The sequence below is a fragment of the Xyrauchen texanus genome, chromosome 36, assembly GCF_025860055.1.
Source record: "Xyrauchen texanus isolate HMW12.3.18 chromosome 36, RBS_HiC_50CHRs, whole genome shotgun sequence".
NCBI lineage: Eukaryota > Metazoa > Chordata > Actinopteri > Cypriniformes > Catostomidae > Xyrauchen > Xyrauchen texanus.
Window position 1 is genome coordinate 6,675,153 of NC_068311.1, and position 26,037 is coordinate 6,701,189.

Below are 26,037 nucleotides of genomic sequence, written 5' to 3' on the forward strand. Positions count from 1 at the left end.
CAAGGTTTGACATGTTGGGCATTCTGAGGTGCTATTTGGCTCACCACAATTGTACAGAGTAGTTATCTGAGTTACTGTAGACTTTGTCAGCTTGAAATAGTCTGGCTATTCTCCGTTGACCTCATCAACAAGGCATTTTCATCCGCAGATCTGCCGCTCACTGGTTGTTTTTTGTTTCTGGCAGCATTCTGAGTAAAATCTAGAGACCGTTGTGCATGAAAATTCCAGGATTTACAGAAATACTCAAACCAGCCCGTCTGGCACCAACAATCATGCCACAGTCCAAATCACTGAGATCACATTTTCCCCATTCTGATGGTTGATGTAAACATTAACTGAAACTCCTGACCTGTATCTGCATGATTTTATGCATTGCACTGCTGCCACATGATTGACTGATTGGATAATCGCATGAATAAGTAGGTGTACAGGTGTTTGTAATGAAGTGCTTAGTGAGTGTATATACACATTTAAAAGGGAATTTTAGCCTCCTTTAATAGATAGTAGGCAAGTAAGGGAGAATTGAATTGGGACGTGATGCAGGTCAGACTCAAACTTAGGTCCCAATGAACCAAAAGCTCTTGTATATTGGGAGACTTTGCCCTGCTCCAACAAAATATTATTTAACTAATCCACTCCATAACCATTAGAGATAAAAAAAAAATATGACTCATGAGCCAAAGTAATCTCATGAGGACTCATGTACTCTTACGAAAAGTTTGGTTCTAGCAAAGGTACATTCTCTAATATTTGCATACAATATAACACCAAAACGTAAAATATTGATGTATTGACAGCATCTAAACGTCATTGTTATATGTATTAACACCTATAGAAATGAACAAATGTTTGTGTACTGTTTGAATTTATTAATATTGAATAATTAATATACTTAATCAGTTAAAAACATTTAATTTACAATCAATGAGATTAGTTAAATGCGTCACATTTATTTAATGCATTTTAACTGACATTTTAACGGTTTCATTCAGTTCTGTGTGATTTCTGCAGCCCTATACAAAGTTTTTAAAGATTATATAACTTTAACAAGGACTAAACTTTAAAATGTTAAAAAAAATAAAAACTCTGTAATCGTTTAATCATTTATTAATAATTGAATTACATTTTTGTTTGATATGAGACACAAAAAGAGTTTTCAGAATATGCCAAAAAACTAAATAAACTACACAAAGCGCCATAAAACAAAAATAAAATGAATCCATACATTTGTTAGCTATAATCAGAATCTTCAGACTGCTTTCTGTGAAGAACATACCCAAATTCAAGCCTTTTATTCAATGATCTCCGTCTCTATCCGCAGCAGCGCCGTCACACCCGCTGTAACCGTCAACGTGCGTTGGTTTTGTTTTAAAATTCAAAAAATGCCGCCTCAATTATTACAACCAGCGGTTTTTTGGCAGTGACGTCGAATGCTCATTGGCTCTCAAGTTTCTCGTGACTGTTTGCGACATGCAGCCTTCTGCGATGTATATGTTTGAATGAGATATGACAGCGCCGTTCTAGAGTGCATCAAGAGAAGGTTTACAGCGATTAATAATTTAAATGTCACGCCCGCCTCCACCTCACATAATGCTATTGTATGCCGTCAGGGAGCACATCGGATGCAGCGCATCGCCCTTGGGACTTCTTTTGTATTGAATTTTGCAATTTTTCCTGAATAAATTATTGTGATTCAATTTATCTGCCTGTTATGTGTTTTAAATGCTTAATAAATGGTTATGGTTAGGTTTAGATGTAGGATTAAAATATATTATAAATTAATATATTTTAACAAACATTATTGCTACTGCACATTAATCTACTTGTCACATGTTTTTATATTGTTGAAATTTGGTTATGTTTAGAGGTTGGGGTAGGGTTATGGGGTCTAAAATATCTATAAAACAGTAAAAATGTACACATTATAATCAATTTTTGCATTCAAATACAGTTGTAATGGATTTGTCAATATTTTACGTTTTTAAAGCTGTACATACCTATAAAAAAAATATGTTTTAGATGCTTTCAAATGTCCATATTGTACGTTTTGGTGTATATTCAAACGTTAAAATATGTACGTTTAATGTTACAAATATTAACGTACAAATAGCTACGTATATTAATGAGATCAGGCTGCATGAGCTGTTAACAGCCCAGTTTTTCTCTCTCAAAAATGATTACAAACAGGATGAAACCACCAATCTCTCTGTGTATTTACAGCATACCCATCATTTATTCAAAAATTAGTGAAGACTGTTTAGCAAGGCATGCCCGTATTCCTGGTGGAAAAGTTTGAGGGAAATTGTTGAAGACATGGCAACACCTATGCATCCAAGTCTCTTATTAGTAATGCGAGGGAAGCTGCAGGCCGAGCCAAAATTAAGATTAATTTTCTGCAAACGCAACAGCGCGCTCCCGCCAATGAGAAAGTAGATAGATCTGGTCACCAAAGGGACCAAACGCAGTTATCCGTCATTTCATCTGCAGGATCGTAGAGAAATTAAAAGCTGATTATATCCTGGGGGGAGAAGAGGAGGACAGTGGACCCCCTGGCCTGTAGGCTAAATTTGATGAATTAGTCCCAACTGTCTGCCAAGAAAAGGGAGGGGAGGGGAACATGATGGAGTAAAGAGCCTTGCTCCATCAAGAAAGGCCCTGTTGGAGAATTAATTTGACTAAAACCTCTAGGAACAAGTTTGAGAGACATTTTGTGCCATTATAAAAGTTTCAAGCTTGACTGCAAAACATTTAATGATGACTTTTGATTTAATAATTTAGATAAAGAAATAACTGTGGTCCAAGATGTGATATGCAATGAGGCCACAAAAAGAAGTTTGCTGCTTTAAAATGTATGACTTTAATTGCAAACACATAAAAAAAATTAAAAAAAGCTATTTTTCCATTAACTTTTAACTAACTGTTTCCGAGATCATTTTTGGTAAATGTATGAAGTCTGTTCCCCTTAAAACACTTGTTTTCTTTGTCATCTAATTCAATGACAATCATTCATTTAAAAAAAAAAAAATTATATAATTTTATACATTCTCTCAGTAGTGATTGAATTCCTATTCATTTACGCAAACTGGTTCTTTCAAATGGTTCATTTCATGCACGCTAATAGTTTCAGTAGCTCACTCATCGGTGCTTTGGATATGTCTGAAGTGCCGGTTCTCAGTTCAGTGTACTGTTGACTCGAGAAATGTTGCGTCTGAATCATTCAGTCTGATTTGCAAACTAGTTGGAGTGGTGCATTGCAAAAAAAGAACGATTCGTTTATGAACCGGACATCCCTATCTCTCACAATTTGCTTGCCCTTATGTTTTTCCGAAATTGCTTTCTTTCTTCTGTTGACCACAAAAGATGTTAGACATATTACATTTCATTGCATCTTTTTTTCATACAATGAAAGTGAATGGTGGATGAGGATGTCAACTAACATGTCCTTCTGTGTTCCTCGGAAGAAGAAAGAATGTAATATGGGTTTGGAACAACATGAGGGTGAGTAAATGACATAATTTTTTATTTTTAGGTTCACTATCTCTTTAAGTGTGCCTGAAATGTACAAATGCTTTTACTGGGGCTACCGTATCTGAAAATGCACGATAAAAACAAGCAAAACATGAAACGTTCTTCCTCACACCATGATTTGTTGCTATTGTTGATATAATGAGCTACGAAGATGCATTATGGGACTGACGACCTTCAGATACTGCATTCACTGTGGTACACAGCCAGGCTTATCTTGATATAGGACACATGTGTGATGCTTCAGCTGTGAGGAGCTTTTCCATATTATTGCTCAATTCAAAGGTGTCCATGCCGCTCAGGCAGAGAGCGGGCCTTATTTGGAAGCTCTATTTTCCTGTTCAGATTGGATCAGCAGGAGAAAGAATGCTCAGCTTTCTATTGTGTCTCTTTGTGTGGTGGATGTCAGGAGCCCAGCACACAAACAATAAAGCGTCTGCCACAGTCACTACAACAGTCATTATCCTGAGCAAGGATCGCTGGTTTTGCCCTTCTGCAATCATAACTCTAATTAAGAGCGATGCTTTGTAAGCACGGAGGTTGTGCGATGTTAATTACAAGAGTACCACGCTGCAAATGCATCCTTAAATGCCACTTGTCATTGTTCTGCACTTGTACTTGTCACCGTCCCTGCTGTGAAAACACTCGGGACGTCTCTGCCACTCTGTTGCTCACATGAGCATGGCATGTTGTGATTCAAAGCAGCCGAGTGTCAAAGAAACTTAAGTTTAATTTGCATTTACTGTATTGTAAAGCTGACTTGTTGACTTAAGTCATCATTGTTAATGTAAAGTTCTCTAGAAATAAGTGTGTCACTGGTTTACTATGCACAGCCTACCTGTGCACACATGTATTGTCCAAATACATTAATTGTTCACATAAAAATAAAACTTTATATTTAAACTAGGTGTATTGCATTGAATAGAGTGAAAATAGTCTGGTTCTGGAAGTAAACCATTGTTTTTTATTATTGTGTTTCATAGCAGAATTCCTGGTGAAGAACTACACTACCCATTATCCTGAGTGGGGCAAATCCACCAATCCGAAAATTGTGTCAAATAATTGTGCCAAAATAATTTGGCCCACTCCCATGCCGCACTGACAATTGCGCAATCGAGTCTCCCTACACTCTCAAACTACATATATTTTACATATATATATATATATACAGGTGCTGGTCATATAATTAGAATATCATCAAAAAGTTGATTTATTTCAGTAATTCCATTCAAAAAGTGAAACTTGGATCATTTATAAATTCATTCCACACAGACTGATATATTTCAAGTGTTCATTCTTTTTAATTCTGATGATTATAACTGACAACTAATGAAAAACCCCAAAATCAGTATCTCAGAAAATTTGAATATTGTGAAAAGGTTCAAACTCTAATCAGCTAATTAACTGAAAACACCTACAAAGGCCTTTAAATGGTCTCTCAGTCTAGTTCTGTAGGCTACACAATCATGAGGAAGACTGCTGACTTGACAGCTGTCCAAAAGACGACCATTGACACCTTGCACAAGGAGGGCAAGACACAAAAGATCACTGCTAAAGAGGCTGGCTGTTCACAGAGCTCTGTGTCCAAGCACATTAACAGAGAGGCGAAGGGAAGGAAAAGATGTGGTAGAAAAAAGTGTACAAGCAATAGGGATAACCACACCCTGGAGAGGATTGTGAAACAAAACCCATTCAAAAATGTGGGGGAGATTCACAAAGAGTGGACTGCAGCTGGAGTCAGTGCTTCAAGAACCACCACACACAGATATATGCAAGACATGGGTTTCAGCTGTCGCATTCCTTGTGTCAAGCCACTCTTGAACAAGACACAGCATCAGAAGTGTCTTGCCCGGGCTAAAGACAAAAAGGACTGGACTGCTGCTGAGTGGTCCAAAGTTATGTTCTGTGTAAATTTTGCATTTCCTTTGGAAATCAAGGTCCCAGAGTCTGGAGGATGAAAGGAGAGGCACAGAATCCACATTGCTTGAAGTCCAGTGTGAAGTTTCCACAGTCAGTGATGGTTTGGGGTGCCATGTCATCTGCTGGTGTTGGTCCACTGTGTTTTCTGAAGTCCACGGTCAACGCACCCGTCTAGCAGGAAGTTTTAGAGCACTTCATGCTTCCTGCTGCTGACCAACTTTATGGAGATGCAGATTTCATTTTCCAACAGGACTTGGCACCTGCACACAGTGCCAAAGCTACCAGTACCTGGTTTAAGGACCATGGTATCCCTGTTATTAATTGGCCAGCAAACTCGCCTGACCTTAACCCTATAGAAAATCTATGGGGTATTGTGAAGAGAAAGATGCGATACAACAGACCCAACAATGCAGAAGAGCTGAAGGCCACTATCAGAGTAACCTGGACTCTCATAACACCCGAGCAGTGCCATAGACTGATCGACTCCATGCCACGCCGCATTGCTGCAGTAATTCAGGCAAAAGGAGCCCCAACTAAGTATTGAGTGCTGTACATGCTCATACTTTTCATGTTCATACTTTTAAGTTGGCCAACATTTCGATTTGGGATTTTCATTAGTTGTCAGTTTTAATCATCACAATTAAATAAAATAAACATTTGAAATATATCAGTCTGTGTGTAATCAATGAATATAATATCCAAGTTTCACTTTTTGAATGGAATTACTGAAATAAATCAACTTTTTGATGATATTCTAATTACGGTATATGACCAGCACCTGTATATATATATTACTTAAATCACAATGTTTTCCATAGTTTTTAATTTGATTACATCATTCACTTGAAGTTCTTTCCCTTATTGAAGACGGTATGTATGCAGTCTTGTACCTTTGTCTTTTGGTCTTAAATACCTTTTCGCTTCAAATCAAAGTTTGTAATGTTGTGGTTTACCTAGGAGCTGGTCAGTTTGTGTCATGGCTTAAAACTTAGGGTGTGGTCACACTTGGCAGGTTTGGTTAGATTAAAACTAACTCTGGTGCGATTGCTCTGTTAGTGCGTTTCATTTGAACTAGTGTGAATGCTGTCACATGAACCTTGGTGCGCACCAAACAAGCGGACAGAGACCGCCTGAAAAGTGGGCCTCGGTCCGCTTCCAAACGAACTCTGGCGTGGTTCGATTGATATATGAACGCAACAAGGACCAAAGACGTCTAAACGGACCTAAAACAGGACGTAATTTGCCTAATACTGACTCAAGCATACCTGGTTCTTCTCATCAAAATGCCAGTGTGGATGCTAAGCGAACCAGGACTAAATGTATCATTTTCTTTTTTGGTCCGGACCATGAGGACCAAGAGAACCGAACTACAAGTGTGAACACACCCTTGTTTCATTGGGTACTTTCTGAAACTGTGCTCTAAGAAATACTTCCATGCATATGCAGTCTTTGGTTGAGTCAAATTTGCTTGATTGCTAGAGCTGTACCTTGTGCCTCCACTGCGGAACAATTTCTTAATCCTGTGGGAAATGTCACTCACAATTCAGTCTGACAATTAAACATACCGTACATACACCATAATTACCAGATATACTGATTTGCTATTCTATTCAAATGGATTCACAGGATTATTCACAAATAAATGGCACTGCACTATCAGTATCAGTATCACACAAGCTTAATTAAAGCTAATGCATTTTAATTACATCAGATCTTCAGATTACACCTCTCCTAAGCTTCAGCTAATTAGAAAGCTGATGTACGAACAAACTATTTATTTGAGTGGTTATAGAGAAACTATGAATAGAGCAGTCTTGGTGATATATGTTTAGCTTTTTGTTGAAAAATAAAATGTCCATCACTAAATAGAACTGCATATATAATGAGAGGGTAATTCACTTGCATACAGCTTGATCCATCTCAACAGCCTTTTTTCAAATTAAACACTCCCTCAATGATCAAGCGTTGTGTCCTCTTTAAAAAACCTGAGAGATGACAAGGGTACTTGCCAATCTAGTCACTCACGTAATTGTTTCTGACGAGCAATAATAACAAAGGAAAACAAACAGCTTGATTTGAATATCTGCATTTATATATAAAGCCCACAGTAACACCTGAACTCTCGCTATTTCGCTCCAAGAGCAACATTAACTTTCAGTTGGTGTTCTCTGATGCTATATTATCATAAATTGGCTTATTAGTTGCAGGTTATTGAGCCAAGATAGTGTGTAACTTGCTGCATTTTGTGAGGAATGAATCACGTCTTAATGTGCTTTCAAGATTCAAAGATTAATCAGAGGAGACCGCCTGTAGATGTGACTGCTTTTTTTGAGAAGGCAGAAAGAATGCTATGGAGAAAGCGCTAGATGGAGGACAGTAAAAATGACGATTTCAATCCATTCTTTATTTGTATCAACTGCTGGGCTTTGATACGACCGTGAGAGTTTAAAAATCAAAATCAAAGGGTTATTGGTTAATATCCACAAAACAGGTCACAAAAAAAGGGCTTGAAACATCAAGAGATCAAACTAAGCCTAGTTAGTTCATTTGAACTAATTATTTTTATTAATTAAGTTATTTTTATCTATGTTTTCGGACTTCCGTCCACATTGAAACTGTGTTATCTTCCCTCATCCCCCCCGGATTCTACGCCCCTGCTATCAAGTATGCTGATTAACAAGTGCATATAACCCACCGTTGCCGTAGGAACCTAGAAAAGAGACACGACCAGTGAGAAAACTCTCCACTCGTGTAGTATGTGTGACTCGTAAGTGAATTTAGAAGAAGGCGGCATAATTAAATAAAAAAAATGTTACAAATAAAAATATAAACAATGCCAGAATGGGTAAACAGGGTTGCAATTGACAGGGTGGCAAATTTAGCCTAAACTATACGTATGCCATCACTCAGTAGGGCTAGTTATTTTGGGATCCAAATGTTGGTTTGTAGTCATTGATTAATTTATATTTCCAATACAACAGTTCTCACAACAAAACCAATATGTGATTTGTGCTGCTAATCCTTTCTATAAATTACAAATTATTATTACTATTATCTACAAAGTGTACTCTATTCATAGAAAATACAAAGAAAAGTACTATAAGCTGTATCAAAATGAGTGTCAGGTACACTGACTGGGTTTGGGTCCCAAGGCAGGACCAAGAATAGCCAGATCAGTATGGAAGAGGAGCTCTAGGAGCAGAGGTCAAGGGTATAATTGAGCATACTCGCACAATTTTTTCTCTCTTTGAGACTATATTCTGTACATAATTCATGTCTAGAGAGAATCTATAGATGGCTGTAGGTCAAGTGTGAAAGGCATTTTAAGAAAATGAAACTAATGCATGCATCTACATACAGTATATATTTAATATCATTTAAAGGTAATATATAATCGCAATAGTGATCATTACACTAGGAAAGTGGCTTTATTGGAGTTGATTGATTGCTAATACTACAGTACGTATTAGTACCTTTACTGTTAATGGTACATGTCTGGTTGAGGCATTCATCGTTTTTCCCAAAACAACAAATACTCATTTTAAGATTAAACTGACCAGTGACCACTGTGAATGTGTGTTCCATTCTGATCTGTAATGGCCTCTTTTTACAAACCATTTTTTCCCCTAAAGTCCCACCCAACCTTTTCACATCACTGAATATCCTGTTAACTCAAAATATCACCAGATGACGAAAGCAAAATGAGTTACGAACATGAAGAATTTTACAGTGACTTAATTAATAACTATTTAGAAAACTATGTCCATATCTGTGGAAAACTTCACTTTACAGGTCTTTAACCTTAGAGCAGAACTCTTCAACTACTTATTTGCTGGGGCTAATTATCCAGATTTCCGTATTTATCTTAGCTAGCACTTTTGAGTTTTGCACAGAGAGCGCTATGATGTCTCACTGCATCACTTCAAAGACAATCTCCATCCGCAACACAAAATACTGCCAAAACATGAGTTCAGTTTTGACAAATTCTATGATTTTTACGAGTTTTAGTGTTCATTTATCTCTAATGACAAGACAAAAATAACAAAGAAATGAAATGATCCATAGTGCACCAGATATACATTCTATAACCTTCATTTTTCACATGTCTCTCTTTGTTCAGATTTTGATGAGTGTATTTGATATGTCCAGGGGCAGTGTCCTGCTTAATGTTCCACCAGGTTATTTCTCTTTTTGCTATCAATTACAAATGAACAGCAGCAACCCAACTCTTTCCTCAACAAGCCGCCACACACACACACACACACACACACACACACACATTTATGTCTCCTACAGCTTGATATAGATAGATATCCCTCCCTGTTGAGTAAGAATCTACATTAGGTCATTTCAATAAGTGCTGAGGCCCTGAGGTATTGCTCAGGAGTCGGGATGGAGGCAGGCCTCAGTCATTCGTCTTAGTTTGACTGTGACTCGCCGACACACAGCCAGACAAATGGGGGGCCGGTTTGGCCAATCTCAGTTGTGTTTGTTATAACACTACATTAAAGGGCCTAATAGAGCATGTCAGGAAATATCGAAAGCATCACAGGAGGCGGAGAGCATTGCTAAAGTTAGCTGTGGATCAAAGGAATCTTTTGTTTTGAAGAATGTGGGGGAGGTGTTGACAATAATGGCATCAAACTTCAAGGTGAATGTTGACCTAAAGGACCTGGGTGCTATGACCAAAATGACCATGGCATGAGTAATTTCATGTAACAGTAATGTAATGGTATGTATCACAATATAGTTATTATTGCAATGACTCACTTTCCTCTGTGGAGCACAAAAGATGTAAGAAATTTACCATTTACATTCATTGTACAGAAAAAAGATGCAATGATAGTGAATGGTGACATTTCGGTTGTTTAACCTAATGTTTAGGGTTGGGAAAAAAATAAAAGTTCACGGAGGGTTTTCCTGACTTATTGTTCCGATAACAATTCTTGAACATGCATTCTTTCGCCAATGCGAACTGGACACAGTTATTAAATATTTTGACTGGAACACCGCTACTGAAATTGATGGGTCCTTAAACAAGCCCTCATAATAAATCTTGAACTGATTGACAAATTAATTAGCAAAATGGATTGCTGTGAACTGTATGCCAATGATTGACTTATGATCAATAATGTGATAGTAAACAATACATTGTATTCTAAAGCTGTTTTTGTATTGACTTATCAATGATTAACTCTTCTGCTACTAGAATGTAATGCCTTTTAATTATCTGATATATATATATATATATATATATATATATATATATATATATATATATATATAGGCCTACATACTGAATAATTATTTCATCATTATATTTTGAATTATTTTTATATGAGGGCTTTCTCAGCAAATATTTGTATATGTGATTATATGCGATTAATCGCAATTAATTAATCGGGACATCATGTAAAAATTAGATAAAATGTTTGAATTGATTGACATGCCTAGTTAAAATATGAAATCATCTCATCATTTGGTAACAGGCTGCCGAGGGGAGTGAATCCGTTCAAATAGTTCTTCCTCAAAATTACTAAAGGAATAATTAATGGAACCGTTAAGGAACCATAATTGTTAAGAGGAATCGGAACTGTAAAAGCTCATTATTCGAAAGACTGCCTAACATCTCGTTTTTCTGTTTCAAGGAAGAAAGAAATACATGCGGGTTTGGAACAACATGAGGGAGAGTAATGCTACGTCTACATTAATCCGGATACATTTGAAAACTGTGTTTTCATTTCAAAATGCTCTCCGTCCACACTAACGTTTCAAAGCTTTTTCCAAAAGTTGCTCGTCCACACTGAAACGTATGAAAATGCTTAAATCGTGTCACTGCGCATGCGGAAAATCCCCCCTGCATGTACGGTCTGAAACGCGATTGTAACCAATTCCGAGTAAACTTCCCTTCATCTTTGAAGGAATGCAATGTGAAGTTTGTACATAGTGCCATTTATTTTTTTAACAACGCTATCAAAGTGAGTATCAGGCACAACAGTGCCACTGTAACACAGGCCGCCATCTTGATTGTTTTGGTTGGATAGACCACATAACTAAAAATGCATCATCTTTTTCCAAAGCATCCGTTTTCACAGTCCACACTACAGCGTTTTCAAATTCATCCACTTTGGAGTGTGTTTTCAAAAAGCTCAGTTTTCACGGACAAAAACACCATCTCAGTGTGGACGGAAGATCAAAACGGAGAGAAAAAGATGTTTTTTCAAACGAAAACGTATTAGGTGTGGACTAGTCCTAAATGATGAGCGAATTTAAATTGTGGTTTTGAACTATCCCTTTAAGTGAAACATAACTGGAACTCCATGAACTCACCAAGGTTTGAAAATGCAACCTCTGAGCAATATCATTTTCCTCTGGGTCCGCCTGGACAGTTTACAGAGGTGTCACTCAAAACACAGAGCTGTCTCAGGGGAGGCTGGCCAGCAGTAAAATAATAGCATCCCTGCCGGAGTCGGGATAGGTGGGGTGATGTACATCAGGGGTAATTACAGACAAATGGCAGGATGGTCCCATCACCTCGAGAGTCAGAGGGAGGGCATTGAAACCACCCATTAACAAACAGAAATTGACTCCTGCCCAGAACCTAAGGGCAGGTCACTATTTTTCAGACAGCACAACATTCATTATAATGAAACATTTTGAGCAGGACCTGTCATACGTTGCGTCATTATATGAGAAAGTGGAAAAATTGGGGTCATTTTTGAAAGTGTCTGACAGTAGGGTCAGAAATGAAAAATGCCAATGAAATAGCCAAAAATCTCCAGATATTTAACCTCATGTGACCCCGAGTCCTTCCGAATATGTTGTATTTTGGCTATACGCATAATTTAAATGAATCCATACCGACTGATCTCAGTTCAGGACAATCTATGCTGGAATTTAGGAGTCTTGTGACAAAACAAAATGCCACGATCTCAGTGAAGTATGTTTTTGTGAGAAACGCCAACAAAACTACATCTGGTAAGAAACCTCATTAAGTTTTTACATTGAAACCTGTTTGTTTCAAAAGAGTAACATTTCATAGGCTGATTTGAAAATGTTATCGATTTATGCTAAACCAGCACACTGTTAATCGTGATGTCCTCATATGAGGCAATTCAATCATACGTATCATAGATTTCCTATATATACTGTTTAGAGGGAGTTGTCTCCATTGGGAATTAATCGGCACATCCAAAACTAAAAAATGTGGCTTTCAGAGGCTGTATACAGAGTAAGGATACAATAAGGTACTTTTTAAACTGTTCTGAGACCAGTACAGTCATAAAACACACTCTAGGTTAAGTCAATTAATTATTAGGCATCAATGTAGCATCCTATAACTTTTCTATGCAGCCAAGTATTCACCCCTGACTTCCGTTCAAAAGTTAATTTCCAGGCTGCAGATGATGTTTGCACCAATCAACATGGTTTGCAGTCATTGCACATTAATCAGTACATATATTCCGAATGTATTTAACTAAATTAGATTTCAACATGGTTGGCAGTCATTGGACTATGCTGACCATTACTTTAAATCAGAATTGATTTGGCAATGCTAATTTCTGATTGTTCAAATGCTACAGCACTGGCTATCGCTATCACTTGTTTATTTGAGAGTGCAAATAGAGAACGTTGAGATTTCTTTTGCTAAAATAGAGAAAACAATTGTAATTAATAATAATTTTTTTAGGCTTTTTATGGCCCTATAGAGCCATAAAAAGCCATAAAAATGTATAACAAAATAAAAATTTGTTTGCATGTTTATTAGTGCTACTAGTTACAAATAATAAATGGAAGTTAAATCTTCAAAACAGATGAGGTTTTTAAGGTTAACGCTCTATCGAGTTTTAAATAAACAAATCCAACCTCCCTAAAACTAAACCTAAATAATAGTCTCATAAAAAGCAAATGTGAGATATGAAATACAATTGCTGAAGCAACCACATAATTTTGTGGTGCTGTTCTGACACTTTCGGTTCATGTGTCGGCTTTGCATCACAAGCGCCACGCTTCATCAGTTGAGCTACTGCACAGTTTGATTACACTCAAACAAGCTTGTTAATGTAGTTTGTGTAATGCAAACAAAATGTATCGCCTTACAAGTCTTGTGCTAATTATAAGTGTTTTGCTGTCTTAAGAAAGCATGAGAGGAACAGAGTAAAAAAAAAGTGTTTACGAAATAAAGGTCATTGCTGTTGTAGCGCCTCTAGTGTTTCAACAGGAAACTGCGGTAATACTTACAACAAGCCCCATAAAAATTTTTTTTGCAAAAGTGTAGGTATAGTAACATGATTCTATGAGTCAAGGTTGAGCATTTGACATAAATGTATGGCATGGTCTGTGTTTAAATATGGTAAGAAAACCTGAAAATCAACTGCACTGGGCAAATGTTGCCTTAATAAAAATGATAAAAGTCTGAGATTTTTGTCTAAACAAATGATATACAGAATATCAATTTCAACCACAACCTCACCTGACCTTTAACACAAGACCTCTCTTCCTTGTTAGTCTGATTTAAACTTGTATGTAAATGGCCTGAAAACAGCTTCCCACTCAATCATTCACTCTCATACACTATTGACATGAATCATCAATTACCTTAACACCCATATTCTACTCAATCAATGCTCGGGTGTGGATGCATGCTCTTCAATTCGTCTTCTCTTGCCTTTCTGCTTGGCCTTTCACAAAGCTCTTTATATCTCTAACACTACACGGTCTGACTTCTTAATCATGTCTTCTAAACCAGTCTAAATTAACTAACAGCATTAGCTGGGAGACTATTTCTTTCATATGTAAGCAAAAGGGACATTATAACTGAAATATACCCATTTAAATCCATATAGAATCAAATCGAAATCGGAAACTGAATCAAATCGAGAGCTTGTGAATTTGAATTGAATCTGGAAATCTGTATCAATACCCAGCCCTAGCTGCTGGTCTTCCTCAGTGATGCCAACTGGACCATTTGAAACCAGATGAGTCCTTCCATGTACGTAAAAAAAATTAAAAATAATTACCATCAAAATAGTAGTGTGACTGCAAACATATACTAAATACTGTTCTCATCTGAGTTCCTTATTGATGACCATGAATAGAGTGTGCGTCAAGTGGTTTGGATTTGATGGATGACTTATTAGTTTGCACAGTACGCCTGTCACATCAAACTCTATTGTCTCAACTGTGATTCACTGCCAGCTGTGTTAGAGTGTTACTGTCTCAGATAAATGAAAACAGCAGATGAAAACTGAAGTATCATTGTTTAAAAAATGCCAACCTGGCAACTTAGAGACAAACAGAATTTTTATCACAGTGATTCTCAACAAGTGAATCGCAACCTAACAAAAGTCACTTTCACACATACAGCCTTTTCCAGAAAATTATGTGTGAGCACGACCATTTTGAAAAAACTGGTACATTTTGCTCTGGCAATTTCCTTTAATGCGAAGTTGTATCATACCTATTAATTTCCATATTGATGGTATGTGTGAACAGCACATTTGGTACATTTTCCAGTAAAGGCAACCCAACAATTTTCCTGCAATTTACCTGGTTGCATGTGAGAATGATAGTTGGGAAAATACAAAGCCAAATACAAGTAATAATACAATTCAGCTAACCATATAATTGTGAGTAGTCCTGTGCGTACAATCAAACTCTACAGTATGTAAACACAGAATCATCTGCCATTTGGTAGAAGCCAACATGGAAAGGCTGTGTGACATGCCTTTAATCCTTAAAAACCATGAACAAAACTGTGCAAGATATAAATAAATATAACATAGTATGTATTACATAAAGGTTCTGCGGTAATTCATAATTCTGCTGTTGTTTATGCATTTACAAAATTGCAATTATTATATTTAGCTTATTCTGCAGTCCATAGTAATATTCAATAACTTTTCATTTTTGATGTTAAGAAGATTTCTTTTGGTTTTTGAATGATAAACCGATTTGGTACTGTGTTTGGTCACCATGTGATGTACAATGTATAACCTGGGTCCTTTAGCAAAACCAGTTGACTAGAAAAGGCTTAAAAACATCCATGATGAACAAATCAGCAGACCGCACCCCAACTATATCACCAATAGTAACTGAGTGCAATCAGACAATTGACCAACACAGCCAGTATCCAAAATGTCATGGCTTAGTTGCCATGCCAACAAACTGGGAGTTCACAGAACTAGACAGCAATGTTGTTTACAACTACAAACTGGCACATTGACTAGCCAATGTCTCTCAGTGAGCTGGCCAGCTAAGATTTGGAAAACGCACACTCTGATTATAATTCAAACTTGTTTAGTGCATTGCTATTATGACAGTTAATCATAATTGCAACAGTTAGGAAATTCATGCATGCCAGTTGGCAGAGAAGTTACAAATGCATAATTGAGACGTGCTACAGAAATGTACGCCAGTGGTTTAGTCACTATGAAGCCATTATACACTTATTCTCATCTGTTAATTACAATTACAAAGATGATACACAAATATTTACACTAAGTACTGTAAATATGAAAACAAAACAACATGTTTCAGAAGTTTGAGTTAAAAACAAGTTAAGCTCTATTGACAGCATGTTGCATGCTGTAGCGAAATTGGAACGCTCATTATTCACAAAATTCGACAAATTCCCTGCCCCTTGCATGTTCGTTTAGTAGTTTTAAGTGATAGATCACTCAAAAATGAAAATTATCTCATCATTTACCCTCATACCATCCCAGATGTGTATGACTTTCTTTCTTCTGCAGAACACAAAGATTTTTAGAAGAATATCTCAGCTCTGTAGTTCCATACAATGCAAGTGAATGGTGGCCAGAAATTTGAAGGTCCAAAAAGCACAAAAAAGGCAGCATAAAATGAAACCACACAACTCCAGTGGTTAAATCCATCTCTTCAGAATCGATATGTTAGTTGTGTGGATGAGAAACAGATCAATATGTAAGTCCTTTTTTTACTAAAAATTCTCCTCCCTGCCCAGTAGGTGGTGATATGCACAAAGAATATGAATTGGCAAAAACAATAGAAGAAGAATATGAAAGTGGAGATTATTGTAAAAAAAGGAACTTAAAAATGTTTTCCATTTCTCACCGGCACCTATCATATTGCTTCTGAAGATATGGATTTAACCACTGGAGTCATATGGATTACTTTTATGCTGACTTCAAGTGCTTTTGTGGCCTACAAATGTCTCACTTCACTTGCATTGTATGGACCTACATAGCTGAGATATTCTTCTAAAAATCGTTGTTTGTGTTCAGCAGAAGAAAGAAAGTCATACATATCTGAGATGGCATGAGGATGAGTAAATGATGAGAGTACTTTCATTTTTAGGTGTCCCTTTAAGCTAGTTTGATTATGTTTTCAGTTACTGATAACAGTGTGGAATTCTCACTGCAGTTTAATACATTTTTGAATGTTTAAATACTTTTTTAAAATTCAGCAAATTTTTCCCTCACACTTATCATAATACACAAAATGTGAAAAAGGTTGCAGATTCCATTTCTGCCAAATCTAGGGATGTGCAAAATATTTTCTAGTCATTGTGTTGCTTGAACAACTAGTTAACAAATCAGTCAAGCCCTATATAATAACACTGATTTTGCATTGACCTGATCCTGATTGGACACATTTCTTTCGGCGTGTTGACTCATTCTTGCACTCAAAATCATATATATGAAACGCAACCGAATTGAACAGAACACAAAAAAACTCAAGGTGTGAATATTTTAACTTAACATGTCATCTTAAGAACGCAACACTCATGGTGGAATGCTAAAATGGCAACGCAAGATGCAATACAATGGCAAAAGACTGTCTGTTAAAATGTGTTTGGACAATGCAGTGGTGCTGAATTTAAAGATTGAAGATTTCAAGCAAATTTTCCAAATGGGTTTGATCGTACAAACTGTCTAACAGCTAAAGCATATCATGCCAATTAAAGATGCACTCATAGATGCAGCATCACACAAAAACAGATGTTCTCAGTTACTGAATGTCATTTTATATATATATATATATATATATATATATATATATATATATATATATATATATATACACAAAAATACACAGTATATACAGTAATTAAAAATATAAACTAGTTGGTGGAAAACTATTTGACCATCATGTCCCATTCCAAAAGTGCACTGTAGTGAACTATAGTTCGAAAACACACAGTTCATTGTGCCCAAGCATAACTCAATTTCAATAATCTCCATTATAGAGGCAGGCCATAATTTTTTATAGTAAAACTGACATTTGTTATGCTTTCTGACAGAATGAGACACCAGAGTGGCTTCTTTCAATCGGTGCTTTTACTTTGGAAAGAGAAGTGCACCTACTAAAATGACCATTTGAAAAAGCCCCCTCCCTCCCTGACCATCTCCCCCTCTAGAGACCAAGATGAGAAGTGCTGGCAGTGCTTCATATGGGCCACAGGAAAAGTCCTGACTTACAAAGCACATTTAAGTACCAGTGAAGATGAAAAACACCCCAATTATCTCACCGCCCCCCTGCTGAGCCCCAAGCTGTTTTATGACATTAAACCTGCTAAATTATGAAACACTGCACCACTGTGGATACAAATGAAAAAAGACTTGTTTCTGAATCGTTAGTGTTTGTAGGCTGTGTGCTGATGGTGTTATCAAATTCTCAATGCTTAGTGCGATGACTTTGCAGTCACATCCCTAATAGTAATGCTGCAGCGCTTGCCAAAGGCTGTGATATAACACAATCAGATGATGACTTAAATATATTAGCCTAGAGATTTAAAATGACTACAATGAATGTGTTTTAAAAGTAGAGCCCTATGAAATCCATTTTATTTTTTACAAATGACTTTATGTTGACATCATTAAATAATAAATTTCACTATACAGATGTATTATGTATATTTCTGTCCAATTTTGTTTTCAGTTTCATGCATCTAGATAAAGGAGCTTTTATTTTGGCAGAATATTGAATGTTTTTGATGACTTCTCTCCTCCTGAATAGCAGTTTGCAATATGTGTTAATGTGCTCATTAAACCTCTAAAAGCTATGATGAATTTATATATATATATATACACACAGTGTATAACGTGTTAATTCAATGCGATTAATTTGATAAAAAAATAATGCATTAAAAAAATGTACGCAATTAATTGCAATGCCCCCGGACAGTAATAAGGAATACTCCTGTATTAAGCTTGTAAGCTTGTAGTACCACCTGTTTACTCCAGAGGGCAGTAAGTGAAACTTCAGCTATGCACAGTTTATACAGTGAACAAAACAACACATCAGCAGGCAGAACAACACAAACATGCGTTACGTTCTTGCATTCAAAACCCTTTATGGAGCGGAAATCCGATCTAGGGGATCTCAAGATGTGTTCTAATTATTAAACAATATTTACCTTGAGACAGTGACCAAAACATTTTATGTTTATGGTGCAACGCACCCGAGATGCTACACAAGCATCTGTCTGACGCAGGTGTACATCGACGGGTCCTTAAACAATTCCTCATAATAAATCTCAATCTGATTGACAAAATCACTTGCAAAATGGTTTGCTGTGAACTGTGTGCCAATGATTGGCTTATGTGTCTGCATATGCTACCCACTTCACAGTGAATAAAGGGAACTGTTCTTTGTCATTTTATTTTCAACTCAATAAGAGCATTTACCACAAAACCTCATCAGTTTGGGAGAACATTTTACTCACTTTTAACAACGCACTATGGACATTTCACCTTGGCACTGCCGCTATGTGTACAATGAACCATGTAATGTAATTCTGCAAAAATGTTGCCACAGTCGGGTATTTTAATAAGATCAGGCTGGCTGTATCGGGCTGGTTTGGGTGCTCAAACAAACAGAGCAATGTTTTGATAAAACTACAGAGCCAAAATGTTTACACTTTTTGGGAATGGCTTACTTATAGTAGTCTTTGAATATTAAGTTGGGATAGGATAAAATATTTTAACAATTAAGTTATATTTTTTCATTTTCTTGACTGTTTTATAATCTTGATAGGACATGTGGCTGGAATCTTCTATACACTAGGGTGAGTGTCGTAATCTATCAAGTCTTCCCACAAGATTACACTTACACAAGGGTCAGGAAACTGTCACATACACACACAGGGCTTCCTACGGACAGCGGTACAAGACAGGAAACATTTCAAGCAAACCTACCCAGAGGACATCTGATCACATCCACACGTACAACAAATATTCTATCTCCACAATTCCCAAAAGACAGAGAGAGAGCGAGAGAGAGAGAGAGAGACAGATTTATTAACAGCCGTGGGCTATTCAGGTCTGTGGTTGTTAAGTGATAAGTCCTCTGATAACCAATCTTTTCCTGAGAACTGATCATACAGACGGTGCTTTGTGGGGCTACAAAATTTTCATTTCCACTTCTAAATCCTCAGACACTGTGCGCTATTTAACCTCCACAGTCCAGGCCAGACCATATCAGTACATCCCTATTGGCTGTGGCGTGCAGGATAAAATCCAATTTCAGTGATAAGCGTCAGATTCACCATGAGGACTGGAGTCACGTTCTTCTTTGGATTGTAAGTATTTATCCAAGAAAAGAGCAACAGAGATGCATCCAAAGTGGCATGGTGGCCGCTTGGGTGTTGCATGCAAGTGCAGACGGGTGTAGAATGATGATACAATTCATCTTTGCTTTTCTTCTCTAAAGCCTGACCGACACCTGCATATTCCTTCAACCTATGGACCTTTAAAACAACAAGACGCAATGGCTGACCAACATTGTAGAAAATTCTCAAGAGTGGGCAACCAGTTTAATTTAATATGGCTGTAAGAAACTGGACATTTCTCATTCATCAGAGTTTTATTTGGTTTTAGGCAAAGATGATGTACATGTAAATAGATTGAATTAAAATATATGCTAAACATAATAGCAGCTAGAGTGGCCCCAAAAAGTTTGACGCTTCAGCGGTCAGATGCTGTGCAGTTTCCGTACACACAGTGAGACAGCTGGTCAGGCTGTTCTCTGTCATCCCTCTGTAGAAGGTGTTGAAGATGGGAGGGGTGTGTTTGACTCTCTTCAGCCTCCACCGGAAGTGGAGGTACTGCTGGGCCTTCTTGGCTAGACAGGTAGTGTTGAGAGTCCAGGAGAGGTCCTCCGTCATATACACACCAAGAAACTAGGAGCTTTTGACTCTCTCCACAGTTGTTCTGTTGATGTGCAGTGGTCAGTGTTCTGCTCGGGTCCTCCTGAAGTCAACAATCATCTCTTTAGTCTTATCAACATGTCTCTACACCATTCTGCAAGCTGGTTAACCTCCTCTCTGTACGCTGACTCATCATTGTTGCTGATGAGGCCCACAACTGTAGTGTCGTCTGCAAACTTGGTGATGTGATTGAACTGTACTTCACAGTCATGAGTCAGCAGGGTAAACAGAAGTGGATTGAGCACACAGCCCTGGGGAGCGCTGGTGTTCTGTGTGATGGTGCTGGAGGTGGTGTTGCCGATCCTGATGGACTGGGGTCTCCCAGTCAAAAAGTCCAGAATCCAGTTGCAGAGGGAGGTGGTCAGACCAAGCAGGTTCAGCTTTGGCCTCAGTTGTTGTGGGATGATTGTGTTGAATGCTGAACTCTATGAAGTCTATGAACAGCATCCTTACGTAGTTTTTGTCCAGATGGGTCAGAGAAAGGTGGATGGTAGCAGATATGACATCCTCTGTTGAGTGGTTGGGATGGTAGACATACTGAAATGGGTCCAGTGTGGTGGGAAGACTGCTCTATATGTGTTTCATGACTAGCCGCTCTAAGCACTTTATGATAATAGGTGTGAGTGCAAAAGGCCAGTAGTCATTCAGGCAGGACACAGACAATTTCTTTGGCACAGGGATGATGGTGGTCATCTTGAAGCAAGGCTCTTGAAGAGACTGTCATTCTAGTACATGTCTGTTAGCTTTGAAGCAATCTATATTTGTACTCCAAAAAGCTAATAAAATAAGCTTTTAACAGATTATAACATTCTATACATTTAGAATTTACCATCTTTCTTTTCTTGGTCTCATCAAGCACTCAAAGGCTTATCAACTTTGTTGTCCCAATCAATTGCTCTCTAATACAGGCAAGTAGCAAATCATGGTTCATTATTTCAAAAGTGCATTTTAATATGCCCCACCCAAACTTCATGTCAGCACATAAAAATAAAACCATTTCATGAGATATTTAGTTATACCATATCCGTACCATCATTGGTATACCTCAGAGTTCACAGAACAGAGCATTGAAGGCATGCAGTATGTCCGATTTTTAAATTATATTTCCAAACATCACAGCCAAGAAAAGTCCTCTAGTCACGCATTTCCTGTCCAATTTACACCCAGTAGATAGATAATAAAAAGGGGATAGAAGATGAGATGGCAATCTAGAGACTATGGCTAGGTCAGAACTGTCTCGAGTAATGCTATCTAAAACTCGGCATGCCAGTGAAGAGCTCACTGAGGTGAATCACATGACATTATGAAGGTCACGCATGGGTCCAGCCACCTAAAGAGCCAAGATACAAGCAAGAAATAGAGCATTTTACAGACCACTGGTCCACCTGCTTTCTACAGAGCCCTCAAATTCATTTGAACTCCATGAGTAATACAAGTCATAGGACTTAAACTAGTCACAGTTTACTGGTCACCCAAAGACCCCTAGAGAGGGCCAGGTTGATGTTTCAGAAGGGTCTCCAAAATTTTATATTTTAGCATCAAAGTAGAGTATGGAACCCTGAATTTTTAATTTAGAGCACTTGACTGGATAACAACCCTAAATGAGATCAAACTGACAGCCACGAATACCTTGGAGACTCTTTTGTGGTTCACACAAATGCAAATGTCATGCAAGGCACGCAAAGCATTTTGTTGGTATCTGTTCCTTTATTACATTTCTGAAAGCATGAATTGTTTCACACTTATACACAGAAAATGAATTGTTGATCCTTGACGAAGATGCCTTTGATTAAAAAATATTCACAATGAAAAGCACAGCATCTCCCCGCAACTAAATTTAATTGAGGCTTGATTATATACACAATGAACTGTATTGGGTCAAGCTTTTTGTAATTTGAAATATTTTCCGCTTTATTGAAAGACCACACTAGGTTGATTTCTCTTGGGCATATCGCAGCAGCGCAGTACAAAAGGCTATATTACAATCACTGGATTAAACAAACGTGGCACGTTGAGAGCAATGGTTAATTCATGGAAGTATTCTCCATTTCATACATTTATGAAGGACGTTAACCGTTAAAAATACATTTATGTATTCCAAGCATGCCTGCCTCTTCTTTTGAAACTTTCAGCACCAGAGTCAAGGGACAGCTCCCACTTCTGTGCACTGTCTAAATGACTCCAATCCCCTTTAACAGCTCAAATTCACATTTCAATATCAAGTTGGTTACATTATGAATTTTTTTATTGAAATTTTTATGAAAACCGATTTTAAACAAGATTTCAACTTGATAGCATTTAGAAGTGTCCAATAACCTAAAAATGTTTTTCATGTGGTAACGTCTAAATTAACTGATATTATTCCATCCAAAATGTTATTTAAAATAACTAAATTAAGCTGAACACATTAGTATCACTAATAAAAGGTTATTTTTGAGTCAGATCTGATATAAATATATCAGGGTAACAACAGTAGCCTACATTTTATACATATCTTTGGCATCTTAAGAGACTGCATAGAGCACAAATCAATGTAGTCTATTTTCACCTGCTTTCATTCTGTGATTAAAAAAGCTGATTCTGATTATCCTGCACACTACACACACACACACACACACACACACACACACACACACACACACACACACACACACACACACACACACACATATATATGTATATATATATATTAGTATATACATCGATCAGCCACAACATTAAAACCACCTGCCTAGTATTGTGTAGGTCCCATTCGTGCTGCCAAAACAGCACCAACCCGATATTCTTCTCACAATTGTACAGAGTGGTTATCCGAGTTACCGTAGATTTTGTCAGTTCGAACCAGTCTGGCCATTTTTTGTTGACCTCTCTCATCAACAAAGCATTTCTGTCCACAGAACTGCCACTCACTGGAAGTTTTTTTTTGTTTTTGGCACCATTCTGAGTAAATTTTAGAGATTGTTTTGAGTTTAAAATCCCAGGAGATAAGCAGTTACAGAAAAACTCAAACCAGCCCGTCTGGCACCAACAATAATCCATGGGATTATCTAATCAGCCAATCATATAGTAGCAGTGCAGTGCATAACATCATATAGATACAGTTCAGGAGCTTCAGTTAATGTTCACATCAACCATCAGAATGGGGAAAAAATTTGGATCTCTTTGATTTGGACCATGGCATGATTGTTGGTGCCGGTTTGAGTATTTCTGTTACTCTTGATCTCCTGGGATTTTCACACACAACAGTCTCTAGAATTTACTCAGAATGGTGCCACAAACAAAAAATATCCCGTGAGCGGCAGTTCTGTGGATGGAAATGCCTTGTTGACGGCCAGACTAGTTCGAACTGACAAAGTCTATGGTATATCAGATGACCGCTCTATATGATTGTGGTGAGAAGAATTTCATCTCAGAATGCTATTCTGAAATGCGGGTTGGCGCTGTTTTGGCGGCACCGGGCAGTCCTACATAATATTAGGCAGGTGGTTTTAATGTTGTGGCTGATTGGTGTGTGTGTGTGTGTCATATATATATATATATATATATAAAGTATTTTAGTAAAGCCATTCATGACAGAGTCTGGCTGATCATCATTGACCAACTTGAATGTACGCTGTTTCAGCAGTGGTCTATTCAACTCAATGCAAGTCTAAGCAAAATTCTGATCTCATGGCCAGTGTTTCAAGAGCATTTTCCCTGAGTATTCACTTTGAGTGTATAATTAATTACTGTAGCTTTATACTTACCAATGCCATTCTTTTCAGCATTAAATCAACCCTATCCCAGATATATTGCCTTATCTAATTAGTGCATACAAAGTTTACCCACAACCAACTGGATTTGTGTTTTATCTTATGAATGGCAAGATACAAGATGCCTACAATGCATACAACTGGAAAGAGTTACATTCGTCCCAAATTAAACATCACATCAGCACATGAAAATAGTTTGTCAGGTAAATGTGCTTCATGTGGTTATATCTAAATCGACAGACAGCTCTTTGACTGCACATTTTCACTTTATACACACAACGTGGTTGCAAATGTAAGCTGGCAGGCAAGATCTGGCTCGATTGCAGTACGCAACAACCAGCATGCTTCTTAATGCTGATTCTGACTGTACATTGTACCCCGTCTCATATTTACATAATATGTAATTGCGATTACAATGTCTCTCTGTTGCATACCATATGCAACAAATGCAAAGTTATCTGTCTTTAATTGGAGACTCTGAATTAAACTTATAATCAAGCACCATATCCTGCAACCCAATTGTGCGTTTCTGGACAGCTTTAGCATGTACACAGGCTTTAAAACGCAATAAGGAGAAAATTACTTACCCACTTTCCTGATCACAAATTACGTTTGGTTATTCCAAGAACAGAAGTGAAACTACTCTTCCATCTCTCCAATGCAACGTGCGTAACTTTCCACGGGGATTTTCAGCACTTTGAGATTCAGAAGCGCTGGGAATGGGTGAGGAGGATGAGGTTTAGTTTATTGGCAGTGCTTTGGTGTTCAGCCAGACAAAAGAGTGAAGCATGCGAACCGGGGTGTACCGGTGGTGGACAGAGTGTTTTACCGCAATCTCATGCGCTGCAGATGCGTTGCGTGCGCGGTAACGCATACAAATGCACTCCATGCGCTGTACTCTCACTGCTGTGGCAGGGCTCTGCTGCTTCCCAGGGTCCTAAAGCTTTGCGTTTGTAGTGCCTTTTGAGCTATGGACTTATTAGGGGCCATTCAACGTGGCGTTGTGTCCATTTATGCTGTTTTCGATCATTTTTCAATGAAATATGCGCAAGAAAGACGCCTTTGACCGTCTCGCGCAGGAGCGCCATGCATTTAGAGGGGGTTTTAGGTTAAAAATAATTCAATAACACATGTTTTTAAAAGTTGAAGCAGACACTTTTTTTTTCTAAAAAAAACTCAATCTAATTATCATACTGTATAATTGAACTTAACCTGTGTTTTCCTTTATAACACACACTACTACCATTGTTGTGCATTACTTAGTAATTGCTTTAATTAAATCTAAATAAAACAATAGTGAATTTAAAATCGAAATTTAAACTCTAAATGTTAAAATATATGTTTTTTAATTTAACGCTGCCCTTTTAAATTCTTTGGCCAGTTCATGAATAATTTATTTGATTTTATATGATTTATTTGAAAGAATTAAAATAACAATTTCATGTCTATCCTTGTATTTTTCATCTGATCGAGTTTGATAAGGCTTTTAGAAAGTAATAGTAATAAGTAATGCAATTACTTTTCAGACAGAGTAAGTAGTACAGTAATCTAATTACACTGAAGAAGAAGTAATTAATTACTTTTTTAGAGTGACTTACCCAACACTGACTACTACAAATCTAAACGTGTAATGTTGGTATAAAAAACACAGTT

General features: G+C 37.3%; 1 protein-coding gene across 1 annotated transcript in view; it reads right to left on the bottom strand.

Moving 5' to 3' along the window:
* LOC127629895 (roundabout homolog 1-like) overlaps positions 1 to 25,020 on the bottom strand; it is a 358,948-nt gene extending 333,928 nt beyond the window's left edge. Inside the window, exon 1 of the mRNA XM_052107195.1 lies at positions 24,972 to 25,020. The gene's annotated coding sequence lies outside the window, so the exon portion shown is untranslated. The remainder of the gene's footprint in view (positions 1 to 24,971) is intronic.
* Positions 25,021 to 26,037: the final 1,017 nt, after the last annotated feature.